Source organism: Colletes latitarsis, chromosome 7 (assembly GCF_051014445.1).
Source record: "Colletes latitarsis isolate SP2378_abdomen chromosome 7, iyColLati1, whole genome shotgun sequence".
Lineage (NCBI taxonomy): Eukaryota > Metazoa > Arthropoda > Insecta > Hymenoptera > Colletidae > Colletes > Colletes latitarsis.
The window spans coordinates 20,348,885-20,357,631 of NC_135140.1; the positions used below are offsets into that span (position 1 = coordinate 20,348,885).

General features: G+C 44.6%; 1 protein-coding gene across 1 annotated transcript in view; it reads right to left on the minus strand.

Moving 5' to 3' along the window:
- Window positions 1-8,303, minus strand: part of LOC143343180 (disintegrin and metalloproteinase domain-containing protein 10) — a 176,049-nt gene extending 167,746 nt beyond the window's left edge. Inside the window, exon 1 of the mRNA XM_076767789.1 lies at window positions 7,983-8,303. The gene's annotated coding sequence lies outside the window, so the exon portion shown is untranslated. The remainder of the gene's footprint in view (window positions 1-7,982) is intronic.
- Window positions 8,304-8,747: the final 444 nt, after the last annotated feature.

Sequence of the window (8,747 nt, forward strand, 5' to 3'; positions counted from 1 at the left end):
AAGCCGTAAACGGCAACGTGACGACGGCGTTCCACGGCGTGAAAACACAAGCAGAGGAAAGCCCCGGAGTCCCGTCGCTTCGCGTTCGATGCTCGCCTCCATTAAACGAGCGTCCGTACAAACGGCGACGTAATAAACCCCCCCCCCCCCCCCCCCCCCCGATATCCGACCGTGCGCTGACTTCAGCCAGCTATTTTGCATGCGCCGCCGGACCGGGAACCGGCAGTCGAATCCTTAATTTCAGCGACAATTACGATTAATTCCAGCAGAATCGGTTTTTGTAACGCGAGACTGGACGCCAGATCTAATTAAAATGCTTGCAAACGCTGTATTTAGGAATTCGATAAAATAGTTTGATTCGTTTCACTTGCGTGCAATAGTCCCTCGCTTTATGATCGAATTTCTTCCCCGGGAGTGAGACGCGATGGCATTTCCACGACTATTCTTTTGTTTTCTCGTTGTATGTGAGATAATTGTTGACCTAATCAAAACAATAATCCTTTCTAATGCTCATTGAGGCTAGGGCGTAGATTAGTTGAGTAGACGAGTGAGCTAGCGAACAATGCTAAGTACCGAATTTAATAGCTGACTCATTCAAAGGGATGAGCCTTCCTAATACCAAGAGTATGCCAAAATTATGACTACGAGGTAGGCAACTTTTCACTGGAATACCTTTCATAGTCAAAGTAGTATAGTAGTAAAATTTAAAGCTAAACTTCACTCATTAGGGAAGATAATCCTTCCTGATGCCAAACGTTTACTACAGCTATGTTGGGCAAACCTTTCAATTAAACAATAACTCCTGACTTAATTCATCTACTAGCCTAGTCTAGAGGATTCGTTAGGTACTTTCGCTAATGAGTCTACCAGCTACGAACACGTGTATTATCTTTTCTCTGTTATCGATATTACACGCAGAACACTACACGATATTTCGATTCCCGGAGCAAACGATCCCTCAATTAGAGAGGAAACGGCAAATCAGAGCCCACCGAAGGCGGTTGACGAGTCCTCCATAAACGGAACATCGTCTCCCTGCCACGTTCTGGGGATCCCCGAATCGCGAGGCAGCCCACGAACCACGACTACGTGTAACGCGTGCACGACGAGAGAAATTTCTACGGCCGTGGAGCAAAGGGTGGGGGAGGATGTAGGACTGGGAGGGAGGTGGAACACGAGTGGCCGTGAATGAGAGGTACGTATATTCAGCCACCTGTAGCAAGATATTGCTTCTGTCTTATCGTAAAGCAACGCGGATGGAAAATAAACTGCAAACCGGCGCGTGTGTTGCGCGTTTCGGTCGGCTGAATGGGACACGAGAGTGGCTACGGAGGGTGGCGGAGGGCGGGATGGCCGCGCCACCACCCCGGGATTCAATTACCCCGGAAGAAGACCAGAATTTTGTATCATCCCCCGGGCACGGCTACAGATTTTCAATGAATCTTGTCTGATTCTACGTGACCGGTAGGCCGAGTTAGTTACACGACCGTGTCGACCAATTGCCTTCGTTTTTCACCCCCGCCGTCCTCCGGTTCTTCGCCATCTTTTTCATCGTTCTTGCTCCGCGTGACTTCTGCCAACGATTCTTTTTCTACGCTCGTCTCTGCGGATCCTCCACTCCGCGGGTAATTTGACAGGTATTGATAAGATCCCCGAGGACGTTTCGATCATTAATTCTCGGCGAACGATAATGGAACAGCTCGCGACGACTCCACGCGTCGATTGGCCATCCGATGGTGTTTGCGGCGAACTTGTTAGACCGCGGGTACCCTGATACCGCGTCAGACACATCGGATTAAAACTGACGGCTCGAATAGACACGAAGACGCCCGACACCTTCGTACGGGAACGTACGACCAAAGGGGTTGGGGGTCGTTTCGAAGGGAAAAACCAATTTGCGTGTAAACTGGCGTGCGTAGATTACGCCCGGTGGCGGTGTAAAATTAAAATTGGATTAACTTCGCAGTCCGGCAACGTCGGCATTAGGAAGGGCGTTTAATTTGCAAGTGCAGATTATTTCTAAAACATCGTGAACATAGAATTAGGTTAATTCGGTAGCGTGAAATTTATGGGGATAGCAATGTTGAAATTAAGGGGTGTGTTTCAGCCGATTACAGCTACGGTTTTTCATTCTTTATGAAATTAACATTTCCCAGACGCCACGTCGCCGTGGATATTCCTGGGCGGCGTACTTTTATCGTTCTGGGTTTCAGCATAATCTTATATTTTACTCCGTGGCTTAAAAAAAATGGCGTCCACGAATATACGTGTACTTTATTAAGGCTCCCAGCGGCTTATTTAAATAACAGATCCCGGAGAATTGAATTCGAGAAGCGAAAACCTATTGGGAACCATGGTCCTCGAATCAATTAGCTTTTCTACGGTAGAAATATCGGACAGTCACGCGATACCCGGTATCTTCCAATCATAGATCCATGTATCTCCCCGAACTTCACCGTTTTCGCGAACTTTTTCCGCGAGACAAGAGCAAAACGAGACTCGCCGACTGAACGAATCGCCAGGAGAAAAAGAAACAATCTCTCACTCCAAGAATCGCGCGATGATCTTCGGATCTAACGATCAGAGTTGCGCCGAAGTACGATTAAAGAGAAGTTTCCATCTTGTTTCTCCAAGAACTCGGTGTCCCTTGACTCACGTTTCCGACACAGAGAAATGTCTTTTAACTTATTTCACGAAAAATAGTTCACAATGCTTTCTTTATTCTCATTATAAACTTCGGATTTTGAGTAACTCTAATATGATCATGAGTTTCCAATTGTCTAAGAACGGAGAATTGTTTTTACGTGTAGAATTTGAAAAGTTTTGCTGTAATTTGCCTACTTTCGTTCAACTTTTCTCCCGCTGCCACGCAATGTGTAGTTAACAATTTCATCTGAACCGAACGTTCGCTGGGATTCTCGAGCGACATAAATTTCCAAATCACATTAACCCAGAAAGGGGTTCGTTTGATCGGCTTCGACACCCTTCTAGCGTTCGTACAAACATTTTTTTCCCCTCCCCCTCGCTGTTTGCTCCGCTCGACACGAACCGCGACCCAAATATTAATGTTCTAGTTTATTAGTCGATGTTAGTTTGTTTGCGGAGAGCTCGTTAAACGCCCGAAGACTCGAGGCCTACGTGGGTGGTTCTTCCCCCTCGACGAGCTTCTAAAAACTCGCGTTTATTTTCTTGTAGCCCCGCATCGACCGATACCGAAACTATAGTTTGATATCATTTCCAGCGGGACCGTTTCGTTTTCCTGCGATCGCTGCGTGGGAGCACGGCCAGCTGTCTGACAATTTAAAAGACGCCCGATATCTTTGTGCAAATTGCTAGACAGGGGTAACTCGAACGACAATACTCCATCCCTGACGAGTTTTGAATTAACACATTCGTCGGAATTTTACTTTACAAGACACGCGACGAGCAATCTTCGTCGCATCTTGTCACGGCGATCGGAAATATTTTGTAATCGAATCCAAATTCTATTCAAATTGGCAGCCACGCGCAGATTTAATCGATCTACGATCCGAGGTAACGTAAAATTAATCACCTTCGGTGTTACTCAATTTCCAGCAGAAAATGTGCCACGATATTCCTGGAATTGAACTGTCTTGCTGTTCTTCCGTTAAATCAATTCGTTATCGCGATAGCAAATTGTTACACAGTTGACAAAATTAATCTCCAATCCACGCTGGCCGTTATATCGAACAAATAAATTTCGCTACTGAAATTATACAAGCCCGATTGTTCGCGAAACGACCGGATATTGGCAATCGAGGTGGCGTGTATGATTGGATAAATACGTGTGCCTTAGAGTTGGAGACCAAGGGAACCACGGCGGCCATTATACAAATCTTTGCGCCAGGTGCCAGGAGGAAATATATTCTAAATTGGTCTGGATTACACATAGATGATTCGCTCTATGCTACGAATCTGAACTATAAGAATTATCGAGGACCTAGGTAGTAAGGATTAAGATGAACTCGTAGATGATGAGGATCTAGAAGACGAGGTTCTAGGCGAAGAGGATTTAGATGATGACGACCTAGATAAGGAAAATCCAATAATGAAAGTCTGAGGTGTTAGGGATGTAGATGACAACAAGCTTTCGAGGACCCAACTATTAAGAACCCAATTGCAACTAATTTCCAGGAGCCTAGTTATCCAATTATCGAAGTCTTAGGCGTTGGGTGTAGAGATGACAACGATCTAGTTCAGGAAAACCTAGCTTCCGGAGGCCTAACTATCGGTAACCTAATTGAAGAGACCTAGATGTCAAGGGCCTAGCCAGTTACCAAGAACACAATTATCGAAGTCTTAGCTATTGGTGGTAGGCATGGTAGCAATCTAGTTCTTGTATAGCTAGCTTTCGAAGGCTCGACCATTACCCAATTATGTCAGACCTAGCTGTCAGGAACTTAAATATCTAAAACTCAGTTACCGAAGTCTTCGGTAATGGGAACAGGGATGACAACTACTCTGGAAAACGTAGCTTTTGGGCGCCTAACTGTTGCGAATTCAATTGCAACAAATCCAGCTGTCTAAAACTTTAACTATCAAGCACCACTTACGAGATGTCTTTATCAATAAGGTGTATTTAGTAACAAACCATACCAGAGCGTGGGGCAGATATAATTTATGAAGTTTGTCTCTTCATGAAAAGCGTGGGAACAGCTGTAGAGCGCTCCAGCGAGTTGGACGCGTATTTTAATGCTGTTTTAGTTCTTCATACTAGAGGAATGACATTTAAAACTGTGTAACCGTGACTAGAAATGTTGATGGACACATTAAAGTTACACTTCGTGCCGTCGCGCGAATGTCAGTTCTTTTTGTATATGTTACGAGCTACTATTCAGAATAAATGCGGAGAACCGCGACGAGTAGAATTTTGTTTCAAACCGTGCGGTTTCGTATTCAGTAAAATGAACTCATTAGGTTGCACTGTCCTCGTTTTAGACCAATGGAAATGCCCCTGCAACAATGGATTACGTTCTGTGAAATTTTTAATGTTCGTCCCGTTACATGAAATTTAGTTATCCACTAGAAACGTTAATTTATTATTATTATTTTTGTTGGTATTCTGTGGATAAATTCTTAAAAAACGTACCACCCTTTGTCAAGATTCTAAAGCATTCGTTCTTCGATTTCCCTCAACGTGTTTAATAATATGTACCGTGAATTATTTGAGTAGCAATTTTAGAGTGGTGAAATGGGGGCTTGAGGAGGGCTGTTTTCGTGGGATTCAAACAACCCTTGTCACTCTCTCGATATCCCCGTTTCACCTTCGACGAAGCAGCCCTCTTCGTACCGCGTCTCGACGCGTTTAATTCGGCAATTTAGCAACGGCAGCGTCGATCGCTGCGCCGTTACAGCGTCGTTCCGTTTTAATGGCCCTCCACCTGTTGGCGACGACGCCGCTTCGAAAGTCACGTCATTCGCGATTCAACCCATCGCTTTTTCACCCTAAACATACTGGACAAAACGATGTCTATAGAGTCTCGATACGAAATTCGCCACCAACCAAAGACGAGCTTCGAAGGAAAATCAATCATTTCTTTTAAACCGACAGTAATTTTAAGTAAATATCTTATTTCGACTATATTTTGGGCAACTAAGTCGTGGAAATAGAAACATATCTGTGATTTTAGTCTGTTACTGTTGCTGATCTGCGGTTTTATATATAACGGAGATACGTAGAGAGATCTCAATTTAAATCCAGTCAATTTTTCCTCGTACAATTTATTAAAGAACAAAGCTTCTTTTGACGGATGAAAATTCATATTAAAATTAATCACGCGATTATAACTCGTAGGCAACCATAGAACGTAGTGAGAAATGTAAAGAAGCGAGCAATGAAACGTTTAAACGTTCGTGATGGAACGTTTCAACGCCTGCTGGAATATAGTGATATACTAACATAAAATATGAAATATCTCATACGATATAAACGATTTCAATAGCCATATTTTACACTTTTATATGCAGGATGATCAGAGGAATCGACGTACGTAAATAAAAATCCCTGAGTTCACGTTCCATATAAAATTATATCAAAGGTCCTGCCGGGGGTTGAAATTTTTCCTCTTCGATATTTTTCTCTCGAAAAAGAGTTCTACATCGTACTAGCTTTTAAAATCACTCTGTGTATGGTTTGGACGAAACACGCCACGCTTCCAAACCTCAAAAATGTCCAACCCCTGACGTCTTCTGCGATTGCACGAATACTCGCGGAGATATCGCGATAGGGGGTTGGAAAAGGGGGTAATAAAGCGTCCCCGTCACGCGGGGAGTCGTAATGGTTTCGCTTTCGAGTTTCGCGGCTTTTTTCCACGGGCGAGATAACATCCTGCCTGCACGGATTTGACGCGAGACTTTGAGGATGATCGACGAGAGAGCGTAAAATTAGCGACAACACAGGGTTTCTTGGAATGAGACGTTACGTTCAAGTTGGATGGCGATCTCGCGTGCAAGACGCTTAAGGCTGGCGTGGATTATTGCGTGGATCGGTGATCGATAAGTATGATCGTGATGGGGTGGCGCGGTAAATTAGAAAAATTGCACCCCGACGACGCGAAATCTTCGAGAACGGTAATTACGTTGCTGTCGAGGGAACAAGAGTTTAGTTATGCGGTGGCTAGAGGCGGAAATGATTGTTGTTAGGAAAACAAGGCGCTGTTTTATGCGAGTTTGTATAACGTGTACAGCTACACTTCATTTATCTTTGACCAACAAACGTCCCTCGAGTGTAACGAACCAATTTCTGTGAAATTTATGCACGTGATAATTCTTATAAAAGTATCTGACACGTGGTCTTTGAAACAATCCTCAAATTTAGGGACGAAAAGCATACCTTTATTGATATTTGAACAATTGTCGAACCTGGGCAAAGATCGTGTACTTTCGAATAACAAAATTAAGTACTAAACAGTATTTAAAATGTGTTACATATTTTTCAAGTTTATTTCACCTACGAACGTTACGTTTTAAATTTATAACTAGGTGTAAAATCGAGAACGTTACGCAACAAAGTTCGAAAAAATTTATAATTACATTCATTATTCGCCAAACGTTTGGAAAACTAGCAACTATGAGGATCAACGATAGAATTGTTGTTGCAAAGCAGGGGTTGTTTAATTAGTACCTGCGGGACTAGTGACACATTTGTTTGGGGTGAAAATTATAGTTCAATGATTAGTACTATCGGGTGAAATGGTGTCTAGTTGGATCGGTAGTCGAGTGGATCAACCGTAGGATTGTTTCGCTTTGTGTTTGGAGAGATTGAAGTCTGTTAATTAATTAGTGAAAACTATTTGTTTGGACTAGTCTAGTAAAACCCTCTCTGTAGCCATTCATCATGAATGAACGTGCCTTTACTAAACCATGTTTTGATCAGAATACGCGTCGATCGAATCACGAGTGTAACGTAACTTCTATTCTATGCCTTTATTAGAACATAACGTCCAAAATCAGAACATGCCTCGATCGGTACGTGTTTCGATTAGAACGTGTCTATCAGAATATACTACGCGTGGGAGATACGTTGATCAGGACATGTGTCGATTAGACCAGGTTTTGGATAGGACATATGTTAATTAGACCAAGATTTTGATCTGGACATGTGTCGATTAGACTCGATTTCGAACAGGACATATGACAATTGAGATAGTGTCTAATACGATGTGTTTCAATCAGGACATGGCTCGATTAGGAGGTGTATTTAATATCACGTGTCTCTATTGGAATACCTAGGCCATATCTCGACTGGAACATTGTCTAATATGACGTGTCTCGTTAATACATCTCTATTCGAACGTGTTGTCCACCAGTTCCACGAACTGAGAACCCCTAATTAGACCTAAATTGATCCTACAACAGCTCCGAACAGAGAGCTCGAAGCTGACCCTAACCTGGCCACGCATCACGTGGTGGCCCAAAACACTCGCGCGACAAACAACAAGGTCGAAAAAAAATGTACTCACCGGAAGAGGAACGTTTGCTCGACACGCCGGGCGAGTCAGGCCAAAGTCGCCCGGGTCCAGGAGCCTCGTCGAAGCCAGCCACAGTGTCTCGAGTTCTCACGGTCGTCCTCAGTCCCGACACGATCACGTACACTGCGACTAACCGAGATTCTCCGCCGCGGAAGACTCTTCTCCCCTCCCAAAAGCGTACGAGAGTCCGTTTGTCTCGCGGGGGGATACGAACGGATGCCGTCACGTGCAACGGAAACGTAGACGCGCCGAGAGGAACGTGAGCACGCGCGTGCTACACCGTCAAGCGCTCCCGGCGCACTGCTGCGCCGAAACCACCCCGAACAACTGCCGGGTTGCTGGTGCCGGTGCTGCCGTACACCGAACCGTCCCCCACCACGAGGCCGCCGCGCTGCCATCCCCGCCAGCCAACGTCGGAAAAATTGGTGGAAAAGTTGTACGGTGTATGATCGGCCGATTATTGGGGCTAGCCAAGTAAGGGGCGAGGGTCGACAGGGGTTGAAAGGGACGTTTCTGATTCTGTTTACACTCGACGCCTTTCTTCGACGAGAGGATAGGCCGTCGAGGGGCTCGTTTCACGCCGGAGAGGACCGGTTTGTGGGAAACTATGAACCGCGCAGGGGTGGTAACGCTTCGAATGGAAAGAACAGAAACTGTTACAACGAGTTTCAAATATGATCAGTGGCCTACATACGTCGCTATGAAATTTACATTTTACAGGAAAAGAAGTATCGAGAAACTCATCAGGTCGTTTTA